The sequence below is a fragment of the Arachis duranensis genome, chromosome 2, assembly GCF_000817695.3.
Source record: "Arachis duranensis cultivar V14167 chromosome 2, aradu.V14167.gnm2.J7QH, whole genome shotgun sequence".
Classification (NCBI taxonomy): Eukaryota; Viridiplantae; Streptophyta; class Magnoliopsida; order Fabales; family Fabaceae; genus Arachis; species Arachis duranensis.
The window spans coordinates 82,204,825-82,223,810 of NC_029773.3; the positions used below are offsets into that span (position 1 = coordinate 82,204,825).

The 18,986-nt window shown below is 31.6% G+C and overlaps 1 pseudogene; it reads left to right on the forward strand.

Annotated features, from left to right (window-relative positions):
• The first annotated feature begins 601 nt into the window (after positions 1-601).
• LOC107475354 (receptor-like protein 7) lies at positions 602-3,881 on the forward strand (annotated as a pseudogene).
• The last annotated feature ends 15,105 nt before the right edge of the window (positions 3,882-18,986 follow it).

The following is an 18,986-nucleotide window of genomic DNA, read 5'->3' on the forward strand; positions in this document are numbered from 1 at the left end:
ATATATATATTACTATTTCATATGTATATATATAATATTAAAAGTATAGATTAAATGTATATAGATATATATAATCGAGTCAGCTCACGAGCTAATGAACTCAATTTCAGATAAAAGCTTGACTCACCAGCTTATGAGTTTAGGTTATTAAGTTATTAACGAGTCAAACTCGAACTGGTTCATCAGCTAGCTTGACTCACTTCCAGCCCTATTCATAACTCACACTATCTCCTTTTCAAATTCAATTATTCAAATTAGCTGGTCTGTTTTATTTTTTTCTTTTGATTTATTAAAATAGTTTTATACGTGTATCTAATTACGTAATATTACATCAATAAAAATAACTATTTTTCATATTGACCTTGTAAATAGTCATTCAAAAGAATGAATATGATTTAATAATTGTGTAAAATATTTTGCACTATCTATGCATCAAAATTAAATTCTTCTATCTAAATACATTTTTTAAAATGAATAAAATAAAAAAATATAGTTAATTTGATGAGGAGGGAATATAATGTATGATTTGCAATATATAAAAGGAAGGATATAAAATATAATCAAATGCAAAAAAACCATTTATCATAGATAATAAGTTACTTCCCTCCAATGATGATGATGAGAACCACCCTTATCATATGGCTTTGCTTGCTAGAACCCTTGTGCCTAGTGAACTTTACCATCACCATTAATGCTGCTACTTCCCATTGTCTTGGTCATCAACATTCTTTGTTGCTCCATTTGAAGAACAGCCTCGTATATAACCAAACTCAGTCCAAAAAGTTAATTCATTGGAACCATGTTCACGATTGTTGCCACTGGAATGGAGTCTCTTGCTACAAGGGACATGTCGTGGATCTAGATTTAAGCCAAGAATCTATATAGTTGGAGGTAACTTCAGCAGTCTCTTCCACATGCAATATTTGCAGAGTTTGAATTTGGCTTATAATGAATTCCACTTTGAAATTTATTCTGAGTTCAAAAACCTGAAGAATCTCAGGTATTTGAATTTGTCAAATGCTGGTTTCATGGGGCAAATTCCAACTGAAATCTCTTACTTGATCAAGTTGGAGACTCTTGACTTGTCTACCACAATCACTTCATCATCAAAACATGGTTTGAAACTTGAGAAGCCAAACATGGTAGAGTTTGTGCAAAACTTTACAAGAATGAAAGAACTGTATCTAGATGGTGTTGCAATTTCAGCCAAAGGAGAGGAGTGGTGCCATGCTGTGTCTTCCCTGCAAAGTCTACAAGTTTTGAGTATGTCATCTTGCAATCTCTCTGGTCCTCTTGATTCTTCATTGACAAAGCTTCAATCTCTCTCAATACTTCAACTAGACCATAACAATTTGGCAAGCCCAATTCCTGAGTACCTTGGTAATTTGTTTAATTTAACCACTTTGCAACTCAGAAGTTGTGGTTTGAGTGGAGTCTTTCCAAAAAATATCTTCCAAATTTCATCACTTCATGTCCTTGATGTGTCAGATAATCAAGGCCTTCATGGTTCTTTATCAAACTTTCTACATCAAAGATCTCTCCATTACTTGAATCTTAGCCACACAAATTTCTCAGGACCTTTACCACAGTCTATTAACAAGTTAAGACAATTGTCAACACTAGATCTATCAAATTGCCAATTCAATGGGACAATTTCCAATTCATTGTCCGATCTTGCCGAACTTGTTTATCTTGATTTGTCATTCAATAATCTTACTGGTCCTCTTCCATCTTTCAATAGGTCCAAGGCTCTGAGAATCTTGTATCTTAATCATAATTATCTAAAGGGCACACTTTCACCCACACATTTTGAAGGCCTTATAGATCTTGTGAGCATTAATTTAGAAGTTAACTCTCTAGATGGAAGACTTCCTTCATCTTTGTTTACACTTCCATCTCTGCAGCTGCTCTTTCTTGCTAACAATAGATTTGATGGCCAACTTGAAGAGTTCCCAAATGGTTCCTCCTCATCATTAAAGATGCTTGATTTAAGTGAAAACAATTTTGAAGGGCGTGTTCCTTTGTCTATCTTTCAACTGAAAAGTCTCAGTTTACTTCAACTTTCCACAAACAAGTTCAATGGCACCATACAATTGAGTGTTGTTCAAAGGCTACAAAATTTGGCAACACTTGGTCTCTCAAACAACAACTTGTTAATTGTGGATGACAATGATCTTCCATTCCCTAAGTTGATCAATCTTTGGTTGGCTTCATGTAAGTTGACTGTGTTTCCTGCATTTTTGAGAAATCAGTCTTCTTTACTCTTTTTAGATTTGTCCAACAACCAAATTGAAGGAACAATACCCAATTGGATTTGGAGACTTGAAATTCTATGCTTCTTGAATCTTTCCAACAATTTTTTGACTGATATGGGAGGTCCTTTCCAAAATCTTAGTTCAACTTTGTTCTACCTTGATCTTCATGGAAATCAATTACAAGGACCAGCACCCATTTTCACAAAAAATATTGTTCGTCTGGACTACTCAAATAATAGATTCAGTTCAATTACACCATCAGATATTGGTAATTCTATTCCTGACTCAGTTGATGTATTTTTCTCAAACAACAATTTTGATGGAAAAATCAATGAATCCATTTGCAATATTTCAACTCTTAGAATGCTTGATCTTTCATATAATGGCTTCATTGGCAACATTCCTGAGTGCTTGACAACAAGGAAGAGTAGCTCTCTGAAACTATTAAATCTTGCTGGAAACAAACTCAATGGCCACATTTCAGATACATTATTCTCAACTTCATGTGCTCTAAGGTTTATAGATCTCAATGGAAATCTTTTAAATGGAGCCCTCCCAAAATCTTTGGCTAACTGCCAAAATCTCCAAGTCACATCAATTATTCAGTGAATCTTGATGCTATAACTACAATTTTCTCTAAGACCAGCAAAATGAAGTTAGCCAAACTTGTTACAGTTGAGCCACTTTATGTGTTAGATCACTTGTTCTCTCATGTATATGCGGAGGCTGATAGTCTTCGTAGGTATGAGGACTCAGTTACCATTGTAATCAAAGGTCAACAAATGAAGTTGGAAAAGATTCTCATTGCATTCACTTCATTGGATTTCTCATCCAACCAATTTGAAGGGCCAATACCAGAAGAGATCATGAGTTTCAAAGCACTCCATGCTCTTAACTTGTCTCACAATGCATTCTCAGGCCATATTCCTTCAACTTTGGGAAACTTGAGAAATCTTGAATCCTTAGACTTGTCAATGAATTCTCTGAGGGGAGAGATTCCAACTGAGCTTGCAAGTTTATCTTTTCTTGCCATCATGAATCTCTCCTATAATCATCTTGTGGGGAGAATTCCAACAGGCACTCAAATTCAATCGTTTGGAGCAAATTCATTTGTGGGAAATGAAGCGTTATGTGGACCTCCATTGACACAAGGTTGTGGTGGAGAAGAGCCAGGGTTGTTACCAACATCATCTAAAACTACTAACTCTCATAGTAGTAGTTCAGTTGATTGGAGTTTGTTAAGTGTAGAGTTGGGATTCACTTTTGGGTTTGGAATATTCATGATGCCACTGATTTTGTGGAAGAAATGGAGGTTGTGGTACTCAAAGAAAGTAGACGATGCTCTATACAAGATTGTGCCTCAACTTGATTTTGTATATGAACGTCGTGGTGGGAAGAGATATAGATCTTTAAGGTGGAAGCCTTATTGATTGTTGTTGCACTTTAATTTGTATGATGTATGTTGTTAATTTGTGTGTGATGAGTATAAAAATAAGAACTGTGTTAATGAGGTTGAAGCTAGCCATTGGTAGGGCGTATGATCATGATAGTTTTATTTGAAGTTTTTCTTTTAGAGTTAGCCTCAGAAGTGAAGAGAGATTGCTTACATGAATGTTTGCGTGTGTTATATATTACATGAATGTCTCCATGTGTTATTATAAGTGTCGTCTAAATCAATGAATGGCATGATTTTTACGATGTAGAAACTCAAATACAGTTAGCTTTACATAAAATTGATAGTCAAAAATCGTTAAATAATTTGACAGATTTGATTAAATTAAGGAATAAGTACTGTTTTGGTCCTAACGTTGAGGGTCAGAATCGAAACCGTTCCTAATGTAATTTTTGACTTAAAATCGTCTTTAATGTTACATTTCATTTTAAAATCGTCCTTTCTAATAAAATTTTTTTATAAACTACCCCTACTTTAATAAAAAAATTATAAAATTAAAAAATAAAAGAAAACGCGTTGGGAGGAGGAAAAGGGTATACGAAGGGGAGGGGAGGGAAAGGGAAAGGGGAAGGGTATACCAAATGCAGTTAATTATTTTATTAATTATTTTACATGAAGTTAAAGTTGAGAATTGTCAAATGATTTGATAAATTTGATTAAATTATTATTTAACGATTTTCGACTATCTACTATCTACGCTTAAGTTTTACCTTTTTATGAAATAAAAATATCTAAAAAACAATAAAAACAAATCCAAATTAATAAAAAAATCTTATTTTATATTTATTAATTATTTTTAAAGAAAGTATTGGTTGCTTATTGATAAAAAAATAATTTTCAATTTTTTTGAAGAGCAAAATAACATTGAATAACAATGAATATCAATAAAAAATTGTAGTTACCCAAGAAGACTCAAGACTTTATTATTACTATCATAATTATTAATCCATATTTTTTCTCTCAAATTTAATGTGTTCAATAATAACGAATAGGTATATTTTATAGTAGTTATTATTATAGTAGATATAGAGGTTATAAAATTTTGATAACACTTAATTAAAAAATGTAGCTAAAATTAAATTCATATTTTTGTACTATATTTAGTAATATTTTTTAAGCATGATCCTAAAAAGAATTACTCATTAGAAAGATCTTCTATGATATTTAAGAAAAAACATTATTTCTTGTACATCCATACACCATAAACTCCAAAATTTCGAACGTAAAAAAAATTATGAAATTAAAAATACAAAATTGTTATCCCTTGCTTCAAAAAGTTTTAATTAAATAAATATTTGCAAACTTTAACGTATAAGCTTTAAATAGTAAATACTTTATTATTCTCTTTAATTAGTGAATTGTACATAATAATAAAAGCTAACACATTTTCCTTGGATATTATATTATTACACTCTAACATATAGAAATAATAAAAAGATATAATTTAACTAAAAATATTGATAGTATTTACGTTCATTCTGTTAATTATTCATATCAAATTTAAAAATAAAATAATATTAAATTAGTTTAAAATTTTTTAGAATTAAAATAAAACATTTAAAACTTTAAAAATTAATTAAATTAAGATTTGATTCAAATATTAAAAATTAAAATAATATTTTATTTTTTATTTTAATCTAGAATAAAAATCAAAGTTCCCAGACTTGCGCTAAAACACAGCATGAAAGTCTTTTCTTTACGAACAAAAATATATTTGTTTTAAATTATTTTTGTATTATAACATATAATTTTTATGAGCGATTAATTTTTAATATATACCTAAAATAATTGTAATGACAAACTAACTGCGCCTAATTGGTTAAATACACATCTTTTATGTGAATGGAATCATGCACATCATGTACTTAGAGGACAGATCAAATAAGAAGTAACAACATGTTTAGAACACATTTAAGGCAACAACAGAAAACTAAATATGACATGCATTATTATTTCTACAAACCTAGCTACTATATGAAGAACATGAACATCATAAAATCTAACATATATATAAATAATTGAATTCTTAACCTTATTAATTAGCATCTCCTTCCATAATAATAAAATAATAATGGTCTTATTAAAAGCTAAATGCCAAGAAAGTTTAGAGCTCATTCTCTATACGGCCGTACAAGACAGGCGAAACATAACGGCATAAAAAAAAAAAGAGGTAATTTACTGTTAGATTTTTTTTAATTATCTTTTTGTCTATATTTTTTTAATTGGATAAAATACGGTGATGGTATAATATAAACTATATTATCGTCGTCAGAATTATAAAGAAAAAAAATTAGTCATGAAATAGCTAGGGCAATTAGTACAAGTATTAGGTTGAAATTCTTTGTGTTGTTTTTTGTTGGTTTAAATTTTAATTTTAAAATTATGTTAAAAGTCTATTCAATTATGTTCTAACTCGTAATTGTTTATGTTTGTTTATTTATGTTTATAGAAAAGAATTGTGGAGATCGAGCAATAAAATGAGTTTTCAAAAGTGTTATTTCAGAGTAATTAGCTTGCTCAAACTCTAGAAAGAAAGCTCTCGAGTAGAGTGAATGTGTGGCGCGGGTTTCAGACTAACTCCTAATCAACTCTTCGGTCCAAACTCGCATTAGCCGGGCGATGGAGTTTAAATAGGAGACCCAAAGGGTGCTGCTTGAACTACAGGCAGAGGTGGCAACCAAAAAATTGAATTGAAAAGGAAGGCGGTGGAGGATGAAGTAACAGTAGAGAAGAAAAAGAGGCAGGTAATTGAAAGTGCTCTGAGATATTTATTCAACGGCACGGTGAGGAGTTGCCATCAGACATCGCTGGAGGGATGAATTTCTTGGATGGATAGAACGTACAATAAATATTAAGATTAGATGTTATTTTATTTAAAGTATATATTTTTTAAAGTTGACTATGCAACTCTTAAAAAGAGATATATTTTATTCATATTTTTATAGATATATTAATTTATTTTGCAGTTATAATCTTCGCTATAAGAAATTCATCAGATACCATCGGATTTATCGACGAATTTATTAAAAAAATTCGCCGGTAATATGTTTATCATCGGAATTATCGTCGAAATAAATCTAACGGTATAAACCTTGTCAGTAATTATTTACTGCCGAATATTAACTTTTAATTGGTGAAATTCTAGAACTTGTTACCGACGGATTTATCTCCCGATAAATCTGACAGTAATCTTAAATTTTATTTTTTTAAATTTGTTTAAAAATTCAATATATAATTTTAAATGTTTAAATTCAATAATTTTTAAACTAACAAAATTCAAATTTTATAATTTTTCATAATATTTTGTCTATAATTTTTTTTAAAAATTCACAAATAAGTTCACCATCAAAGTTTAAGAATAAAGAAGAAAAATAATAATTACTCGTGTATGGAAAAAAGTAGCACTATAAACATATATTCTAAATCCAGAAAAGATGAACTTACACAAGATTCGATATGAAAAACAAGATACCTTGTGGTGGCTAAATAAATTGCATAGTTAAAATTCTCTAGATAATAAAATATTGAAAATAAAAATTAATTATACAAATAGTATATCTATTTAAGATTTTAAGTAATTCACTGACTTGCATATGTATGACTCATATGATATATCTATTTAAATTTGTAGAAATTTAACAACTTACAAACCTAGTTAGAGGTTTTGTATCATAAACGACCTACTGTCTGCAGGCACATTTTCTGGAATAGTACTTTGTACATCTTCAGTTGCAAACTATAAATATAATCAACACATAAACTATAAACATAATAATCAATACACAAATTATAATTAAATAAATAAATCAAAATTCATATATTCAAATGAGTAAATTGCAATAAATTTAGTAAAATTAACAACAATCAACATGTAAAATTAATTCAGAAAATAATTAACTCAAACAACAATAAACTCAGAAAATTAACAATAACCAACAATAAGTCAATAATTAACTTAAAAAATTAACAAGCTAAAATTAACTTAGAGAATTAACAATAATCAACACTAATTAACTCAGACAACAATAAACTCAAAAATTAACAATCATCCAAAACACCATCAACTCAAAATAAATCCTAAATTACACCCTACCTAACTTAACATTATTTAATTTCTAATTACAGTAAATTAATATAACAAATCCTAATCAGATCACACACTTTATTAAAAAATTTAATCAATAATTTAATAAAATACCTAACAAAATCCTAAATAAAAAATCTAAAAAAATAAAAAAAAAAAACTATAAGAAATTACCTCCGATGGTAGCTGCAAATGGTAGAAGCATAATAGTGACAAGAAACAGCAGTGAAACCTACAGTGGTGAAGTTAGAGTTACATAACAAACAATCAAAAAAAATGGACAACAACCTTACCTTAGCACAGTGGACCTCAACCGCGGTGATAGCGACAATGCGACGACCTCCAATTGATGGCAAGGAACACCAACAGCGGCGGCACGGTGAAAGCTTTCTACGGAGACTCCAGCAGCTGTGATGACAATGTGCTGATCTGCGACGACAATGTAGCTTACCGATGGCGACGACAACTCCACGTAGTGGCAGTGCACCCTTCTTTAATGGACCAGAGGGAGAGAGATAAGAGAGAAGAAGAAAAGAAAGAAAGAAAGAAAGAGAAAGAGAGAGAGTTTGCAGAAGTGAGGGAGAAGGGTTTTGCATTTGAATTTTATCCCAAATTTACCGTCGGATTTATCAGTGAAAAAATCCGACGGTAAGATGTTCATCGTTGCCTAAACGACGCATTTCATTAAATTCTGTTACCGTCAAAATTTTCCGACAAAAAATTTGACGATAAATTCGGCGCTAATAAAATAAATTTTTGCGCGGTAGGGGAATTTTAAATCCAACAGTAACTTATTCGAGAGATGAATTTTCACCTGTAACCGTCGAAAAATTTGCTGCTAAATCTGTCGGTAACATCAGTCTCTACATTTGATGGTATTCAGTGCATTTCTTGTAGTGCTTCATTTATTTTCACCATCAATTTAGTTTTTTAGATGAAAACTAATAAGATTTGTAAAATTAAAAAATCCAAAAGGCGCCATAAAAAATATCTAGAAGATTAAAAAATATAACAGCAGCGGTTATAAATTATCGAAAATAAGTTTAAAAAATAATGCAGTTGCAATTTTGGCGGATAATTATTGCCGCAAAAAAATTGATGATTCAGATTGCGACTTTGTGACCGTCCAAAAATATGAAACTAATCTTGTTGGTTCTGCATTGCAACAAACTGCCACAATAATATCTAACGCAAAATATAGGATTAGCGGCGATTATACCAGCAAAAACTAATATCCACACGACAAATTAGACCGGTTCGCGAACCGCTGGAATTTCCTGTGTGTCTTGTAGTGCGAATTGACTATTTACAATTTATTCAATTTTACATATTTTGATAGCTTGTTCTTTTATATAGTATGATTTTATTGATGATGATAGTTCAATTTCAATGAGCAATCTATGTTTCACTTAAATGAATAATATTATGAAAAAAAATTCAAAACCATTAAAATTTATTATTTTTTCATTATTATCAGTCATCCATTTGATTCTTTTAGTCTAGTAACTAGTAATTTTATGCATAATAACATTACAGAAATATAAATATTTTAAAATTACGCTAATTCTGTCTTGACAATATAGATTATAGCATAAAAAATTTATAAAATTAAATTACTTTTAGAAAAAAAAGTCATAGGGGACAAAAGTCTCCGTCGGCTAAAAAGACCAGGGTCTCCATAGATAAAAAAATTAAATAATAAAATTTTTAGTTATTATTTTCATGTGAAAGAGTTTAATTTTTTATTAATAATTAATTTTAAATTTTTTCTCTAAAATTTGAAAGAATTTAACGTATATACTTTTATATTTGATTAGGTGTTAACTCTGTTGCACAAATAGAAATAATTAATTTTTATGTTTGCTATTTAAAAATAATATTTTTTCTCTATGTATATAAAAATATAATTAGATATTAGCATAAAAAAAATTATATTGATAGTTATAAAATTAACTCAATTTTTTTAAAAACAATTGAATCTTAATTGATTCTAACTTTTAATCACAACATTAGTATTTTCTCTAAACTATATGTAATAAATATTTGAAGAAACAGAAGTGAAAATATGGATTAGAAAGATAAGCAGTAAAAATTTAAAACTAAATAAAAAATATGCATATAATAATATCTTTATTTGAATTATATTATATTGTTAATTTTATTTTTTGTAGAACAAAAAGATAGAGAAAAATAGAGAATGAGAGAAAAGAGAGAGAAAGTTAAAGAATAAGAATGAGAGAATGAATTTTGTTAATTTTGGAAGGAAAAATTTTATTTTAGTTGTAATGAAAAATTATCTCGTGACACATTTTAATTTGTTAAATTATTAATATTAAATATAAATTATAAATTATATATAGAGTGAGAAGGTTAGAGTATAAAATAGAAAAAAGGAGACAGGCATAAGAGAATGTAGGAAGAGAGTTTACTAATTTTAGAGGAAAATATTTTCTCTTAATTTTAATAAAGAGAGTGTCATGTGGTGTGTTTTTGTATGGTTTGATTCTGGTATATAGCTCGTCCTCAATGGCTACTTTCTAGCTTCCAGTTGAGATGAACTATACATCGGCACCAAAAAAACAAAGAGAGTGAATACCTACAAAAGGCACTTCAATTCAATGCACAAGTTAGTGTGTGAATAATAAGCTTTGTAAGACCCAGAACTTTTGAAAAGTCTTATTATAATCAAGTCTCAACTCATATAACTATTTATAGCCTTAATTTCAGAAATTATTTTATTAAAGATAATTAAGGCGAGTCTTGATTTATTGAATTTGAGATGAGTTATGAGTATTATCCAATTTTACAATTATTGGATTAAATAAGTAATATTTTAAATATTAATACTGCTACTTTGGAAAATAAAGAGTTTAATTATATTATTTCTAATTATTTTGGTTTGGACATTTTATGGAAAATAATTTGTAAAATTGATGAGCAAATAGTATTTTTATAGATATTATTGTTGGTTTAAATTGGTGGGTTTCAATTACTATATTATTTCCAATTTTATGTGAAACGACTATATTGCCCCTAACCCTAATTTACACACACACACCCCACCAACCTATTGACCTAGCCGCCGAAAGGAAACCCTGATCCCCTAGCCCTTAGCAGCCACATTCCAACCCTCCTTCCTTGCCTCAGCAGCAGCACCAGATCCCCCCTTTTCCCCAACAGAATGCAAAACACATGGCTTCCTATTTCCATGAAAGAAAGAAACTGAGGCAGAGAGGGAAGGGCTGCGCGTAACCACCGCCCAGCCATCGTGCCGCCTTGGGATCTGCCGTCAAGTCTGAGTCCAAGGAAGGGAGAAGCCGCACTGTCAGCGTCGCGCAGAGAGGGACTTACCGCCAACTCCGTCGTCCTCACTGCTACGCCACCGTCAGGACCGCAATTGTGGAGGAAGCACAGTGCTATCGTGGGTCCATTTCCATCGAACTCGAAGGAGGAGGAAGGCCGAGACTGGGCGACGCTGGAAGAGAAGGAGATACGGGTTGGAGGAGCTGCATCCAGTCGCCGCTGTCGCGCCACTGACCGCCGCTGTTCCGCCGTCACTGTCAAAGGGTTCTGCCAGGAGAGAGGAGACCGGCGTGCGTGAAGAAGAAGGAGAAAGGTCCGAGGCTGAGATAGTTCCGTCACTGCCGTTTGCCTCTATCACTACCGACCTGCTGCTCCGCGGTGCTTAGCTGGAGCTTCTGCCGTCGCCGAAAAAGTTGCCGGTTAGGGTTTCATTTGAGGTTTCTGCCTTTTTGGATTTCGAGAAGGTTTTAATGCTGCGCGGTTTTTATAGTTGATCCACCAGAGCTTTTGGCTGCCGCCGGAGCTATTGCCGGGGCCAGTTCAAAATCGCAGCTGCTTCGTTTTGTTAATTCAGTGAATATTTCTATTTCAAAAGCCTCGCGTTAGTACCTTGTTGTGATTGGTCAATGAATATGAGTTTTGATAACGTGGGGTCGAGTCCTGATTATTATGTGTTGCAATTAGTGTAGCTATGGTTATTGCCAAAGTGGCTGGGAGCTGAGGTCTTGGTTGCCGTCAGTTCGGGTTGAGGCGGAAAGGACTCTGTGAGACGTTTGGGTTATGGAATTTGCGTTTTGAGGTAGGGGCGCTTTCCGAAAACTATAGTTTATTATTGGAATTATTACATATAGATACTGATGTGAGGCAATGTGTATTTGGTGATTGTATCAGCCTTATGTATTGTTGGATTGTCTCGAATGATTATAAATGTTTGTTTGGCTAAATTGTTGTGTGGCTTTGTGAAATGAAATGCTTTTGAGGTTGATTCTTTTAAAGCTTTGAAATCGAGTTTAATCCGTTGAGAATTGATTTGAGTTGATTTTCTTAGGAATGTAAAAAATAGAATACACTCTTGAATTCAGCCTGGTTTGCTTTAAATGATCTGGTTTGATAAATGATTGTTGCTGAACCATTTCTTTAAAGCTTTGAAAATGAGTTTATTCGGATGATAATGATTTGATTTTGAAAGGATTTTCTTGAAATATGGAATTGAGATGACTGTTGGATTTTGGCTTGCCTTGGACTGATTTTGAAATTTGGACTGTTGAAAAGGATTGTGAAACGGTTTAGTTGGAACCCGAACCGGGTGGCAAAGTCCAAGTTTTAGGGGAGGTGCTGCAGAAATTTCTATAAAATACGAGTCTTTATTGAATGTTGTCTGGAAAAATGATGAGTTAAAGACTTCTACTATTTTATTTGAATTATCAAGAAAAGGATGATTCATGCTTTTGAAATGAATTATTAAAGAGGAAATTGTGATTTAGTCTTGCTTCTTAAGAAAAGTATTGTATCTCTTTCAGGAGAAAGTTATTTAGATGAAACTTATGTTTTAAAGTTGTTTTAAATGTGACAAGGGCAATGCCTTTGAATTTGACTTGGGGGTTTCAATTAGAGGAGTTTCAATAACTTTGAAAGAACTTGAACGTCTATTGACAAGTTTCATTTTGAAATATTTTGAGAAAGGTTTTAAGTACTCTTTGAATTCTGAATTCTTGCAAGACTAAAACAATTTTGAACAGTTGAGACGTTCTAGAATTTATCATGGGGGTTGAAGTTGTTTTTGCCTAAGTAAAGGAAACGACTTTGAAAGAAGTAAATGATTACGTGACTCGGTTTGGCTTAGATCCTATTTTATTACTCAAATCAGAAAGACAAGGTTTTAATGATTTTAAATGAATTTGGCGAAATGAGTTATGTTATTCTCCCTTAAAGACTTGGGACTCTGCCGAGAAACTTTTGTTATAAAATCCCATTGTTGGATGGGTGATCTTGAATATCTCAAAAAGATTTTTAACTTGCCATGATTATGGAAGTTTTGGAAAGAGGATGCCGAGAGTGGCATTGTTTTTTTAAAAGGGGAATTTGCCTTGAGTAAAAGTGGCTTATGAGCCTGAGATGATTTGAGAAATGAGAGCTTTAAAGCCAAGGCTGAAAAGAGTTGAAATTTGATTTCAAAGTGAAATGACTTGAGAAAAGTGATTTATGGCTTAAATGCCGGTTTTATGAATTTGATGATGTTGAATGGTGTAAGTGCTGTTTTGTTATGGGCCAGAATGGCTGTGTATGATTATGAATATTGGCTGGTTCTGAATTAAACCGTGAGCCGGAATGACTGTGTATGATCATGAAAATTGGTTGGTTCTGGATTGATCCGTGAGCTGGATGGCTGAGATGGATGTTGATCCATGGCTGAGAATGAATGCATGTATATGCTGAATTATTGAAAATTGTGATTTGCACTTCCACTATCAGAGGCACGAGCTCCCTGGGAGAAAGCAGTGGCTAGCCACCACGTGCTCTAGGTGGAGGCTCGAGACTCTGCTGATCCTATGTCGTAAGTGTGGTCGGGCACTGCGAAAGTTTCGGATGAGCTCGCCCCCGTGAATATACACCAGTGAGGGTGTTGGATATGGATCATGATTATGATCAAGTTTATTCTAAGTATAACTCAAGTTGGGGATGCGCAACAGAGGGACAGTCCAATGGTTAGCTACCAGGACTTGTCGGGTTGGCTCTATAACCGACAGATGATATCATCAGCCACTAGGAACAGGCATGCATCATGTGCATCTATGTAATATTGTTTGGGTGTGCATATTATACTTGGTTTGCCTTTGTGATTAACTGCTAATTGTTCTACTTGCTGTAACTGTTTGTTTGTGTTTGAACTTTCTATCTGTGTTTGCGACTGGGACTCTGTTGGATTGTGGTGATTTGGTTGATGGTTGGATTGTTTGGGCCTAGGGCCGTGGTTGAAATGATATGGACCGATGGTTGGTTTCGATTTTGTGTTTCTGATTTGAAAAAGTATGAAACGCTATTTTGGTTTAGTATAGATAAACCTTTTTGAAAGGCTTTTGAGTTTTTGAGAATTGAACGGTTCTTCTTTCAGAAAAGATTTTCGGACTTTACTTTTACTGTAAACCGTTGTTTTCGAAAAGAGGCATAAGACAGTTATTAATCACTGGTGCGGTTATCTTCACGTATGCTATTACAGTAATTCCCAAAAACCCTCTACTGAGAACCCTTTCGAGGATGATGTTCTCACCCCCCTACATTTTTTCCCTTTCAGGATATGGGCGCTGAAGTCACGAAGAGTTTATTTAGTTATTGTTGTGATGCTATGTATTGTCTTAGTTATGGTTTATTGTACCCTTGCCTTTATCTTGATATATTCTGTTAGAGGGATAGGGATTGTTTTGGTTAATGCTTGTAATATTATTTATATGTATATATGTATATTTATGGATGTAATCCTTATGAGTTTTTGTAATTTGTATGGTATCTATGGATATACTTCACATAGCAAAAGTATTTTTTCGGATCGGTATTGCGGTTTAAAAGTTTTAAAACAGGCTCATATTTTAGTATTAAATAGTATAAAAAATGTCGTAATGTCCGAACTATCAGAGTCGCGCAGCCAAAAGCGTGAATTTTGGTAGTTAGAGTGTTACAAGCTCTATTTGATGAATAATTCTTAGATCAATCTCTTACCCTTTTTCCTTTCTATACTTATCCCTTTTATAATTGGAGTAAGCGTCCGTGACAATTTTATTTGTTCAAATTATATTGATAGCAATTAAAAGTATTTTAGAGCGTTTTGATACAATATTAATATTGATGGCCGATCTATAACGTATAGAGTTGAGTTATAGTATGTAATTGATTTATAACGGATATATCATGACACATTTTGGTTATTAAATTAGTTAGTAATATATGATATAGCTATATTTTAATTTTAATTTAATTTGAATACAATTATATCAGAGAATATTATATTGTGTATTTTAATTGTCGAATTTGTAATTAGTTATTGATAATGATATATGAGAGATAGATTGGAAGAAGGAATGAGAAAGATATAGAAAGAGAGAGAGAGAGGATGGGAGAATTCTTTAATTTTGGAAGAAAAGATTTGATTTCAATTGTAATTAATGAAAGAGTGACAACGTTAATACTAAAAATAGTCGCTGAAATTTGACCTCCGACTCAATTTAGCCCTTTAATTTTCAATTGACTCAAATTGTAAAAAATGACATGGCATGATTAAATGACGATGTTTTGCTGTTCACACCTAAACGATATCATTTTAGTTCTTTTGTTACACAAATTGACCACTTTCTTTTCTTCTTTCTAATTTGGTCAGGGATTGCATACTCACGAGTCGCGTCTCGCCTCTATCTCTCCTCCGTCTCGCCTCCCGCTCACTCTCTCACATTGTCATACTCACAAATCTGCCATTGCCCACCGCATGGTTGCTTCCACGTCATCGTCTCCTCTGTCTCGTCTCGGCTCCTGTGCATCTCCGGCACTACATTGTCGCCTTCGTCCGTGGCTCGCCTTCAGTGTGTCATCGCGTCTCTTTGTTCCTGTGCCACTGTGTGTTTCTCATCGTTGTCGCCATGTCCTCATCCGACGGGGCTCGCATCGCTACTCGCGTCGCTGCTGCCTCCCACTCACCAGTCTTTGTATCACCGTGCTTGGTCTCTTCTTCCCCCGTGTTCTGCCTTCACATTATAAAGTGAGCTTTTTGAGTTTTTTTTTTTAGTTTTAGTTATTGGATTATAATGTGTTGATTTGTTGCTATTTTTATATGATTATGGTGAATTGAGTTATATTCTTTCTAAAAAGGGTTTGTTTTTTTTCCGATCTTTTAGTTTTCTTCAAACAACATAAAAACAAATATTGAGGAGGAGGAGGAAGAAAAATGGTCAATTGAGGTTTGTGTAATGAAAAGAGAGAAAGAGAGAGAAAGAGAGAGATTACCGATCAAATTGAGGAGGAAGAAGAAGACATGTTCAATAGACAATTTGTGTAATGAAGGAACAGTAAAATGATGTAGTTTAGATGTGAGCAGCAAAACGACATTGTTTAATCAGGTCATGTCATTTTTTCAATGACGAAAATGGATGGAGAATCAATTTAAGTCACGCTTTAAAATTTTATGATATAATTTGGGTCAATTAAAAATTAAATGACTAAATTAAATTAAAAATAAAATTTCAAAAATAATTTTATATATTAATTTCAAAATGAGATGTGATATATTTTGATTATAAAATTAATAATATATAATAAATATAATAAATTTAACTATATACTTTTAGTTTACAATTTTAATAATCATTGATGACTATATGCCTATCATCACATGCCAATATATGTGAGTAAATTCTCGTAGTGATCTCTGAGATTGACTCCGTGCATTAAAATTGTTCCTGAGATTTCAATTGCACTAATTACATTCTTGAGATTGGAAAAATTGCACCATAGTAGTCTCTGATCCGTTTTTCATTAACGACGCGCTGAGGTGGACCTTTGGTGACACGTGTCATTTCATGGTTTGGCCATGTGTAACGGTATAATGACGTGTCGGTCAATGACACGTGGCATGCTGACGTGGATGGGTATGCCACGTGTCGCAATGCTATTTGTCCATCTGTCATTCACTATGTCATCGTTACATGTGCACCAAATTGGTCCCTTATTTTGCATCAAATGACTCATTTTAGTCCCTGAAATTGAATGTCGTGCATCAAATTAGTCCCTTCATAAGTTTTTTTCATCTTTTTATAAATTTAAGATTCTCAATATTTTTTTATACACTAATTTTAATTATATTTTTTATTATACATATTTTATAATAAATTTTTTAATTAATAATGTTAACTTGTATCATTAGACTACATGTTAACTAAAGCCAAAAATTTATTATTGTCTCTTGTGTTTATTTGTATCTGTTTTAATACTGTTCAAGTCATTGTTACAATAAGTACTTATATTGATTAATAGTGTAATATATGAAAAAGCCGCCTAACAAAGTTATAGATAAAATGAATTATTATAATCGACAATATAAATCTATCTTATTAATTTAGTGAGAAGTTAATTATATGGGAAAGCGGACATTCTTAAAATAGATGAGAATAATGAATTTATATTAGTTAATAAGTGCCTTATCAAGTATTTCTAAAATATTTATTAAAGTGTTAAATATTAAAAAAATTGTATTAAGGAATATTATTATACTTTTAACTTACACTCTTTATTAAATCAATATCATCAATATGTCACATAATTCTTTTAATAAAATATTGTAGAAAAAAATTGTATAATTAAAACTAATATTTTAAAAATATTTTATGAAAACACTTGTATTTAAATAACTTGTGAAAAGATAAAATTAAAATTAGTGTATTCAAATATATAATGAGAATTTTAAATTTATAAAAAATGAGAAAAAACTAATAAAAGGACTAATTTGGTGTATGACATTCAATTTCAGGGATTAAAATGAATCATTTGATACAAAGTAAGGAACTAATTTGGTGCACATGTAACGATGACATGGTGGATGACACGTTGACAAATAGCATTGCGACACGTGGCATAATCTGACACGTGGCAAAATAGCATTGTGATACGTGGCATACCCATCCACGTCAGCATGCCATGTGTCGTTGACTGACACGTCATCATACCGTTGCACGTGGCTAAACCATTAGGTGACACATGTCACCAAATATCTATGTCATCAAGCTACGTCAGCGCGCCTTTAACGAAAAACAGATCAGGAATTACTATTGTGCAATTTTTCCAACCTCAAAGATGTAATTAATATAATTGAAATCTCAAAGACAATTTTAGTGCACGACGTCAATCTCGAGAATCACTACAGGAATTTACTCCAATATATGTAGTTGCCTTGTTAACAACTGGGCCAGGAAAATTAAAAAAAAAGAAAAAAAAAGGAAGGGTCATAAATATAGTTTGTTTGGCATCATCAATGTGCTAAAACTTCATACCGAGTCAATTACTCTCAATAGTTTATCTTACGTGAAGTGAATGAAAGGGGAAAAAAAAACTCATATAATTTGCTTGGCATCATTAGATGTGTTTAAATTTTAAAATTTGTACTTTAGAGGATAAAGTGTGATTTTTTATTTTGAATGGTTTTTTTTATATTTATTTTTGGTCCCACTTATAAAATAAATGATAAGAAATCATATTTTACTCTTTAAAATAAAATTCAAACTTTAGAGAATTCAAATCTTGAACTTTATATGGAGTCAATAACTGTTTCTTTACCGGAGAGGAATTGAAAGGGAGAAAATGAAGTGCTAGTGTAGAGATATTAGATGAAACTAAATTAGGATTTAAGATATATATTAGACTTTCTAAAAAATGTATTGACAGAATAAAATATATAAGTTGAAGTTTAGTAATTTCAACACTTGTTAGCTCCCATGATATAAGTATACTGTTGGGCTCAATAATCATATAAAAATTTATATGATTTGCTAGGAAGTGAAATCTCAAAAAGTAATATGGTTGACGACTTTTAAAAATACAAAGATAAATAGACTGCTAAAAACGAATTTGTTGGAGATGAATTGTCAATTTTTTTAATTTTTAAAAAGTGAATTCTCCTAAAAAAATTATCTTTTAATTTTTATAAATTTTCAAAAAGTAATTTTATCGACCGTAAATTGTGTTTTTTATATTTTAAATTTTTGAAAATGTGAATTATTCATCGACGATAAATTATTTTTTTTATTTTCAACATTTTAAAAGAGTGAATTGTCTTTTCTATTACTTTTTAATTTATAAAAATACAATACGCGAAAGACAAAATTTAATTGGAGACCATTTTAATAAAGACACTAAA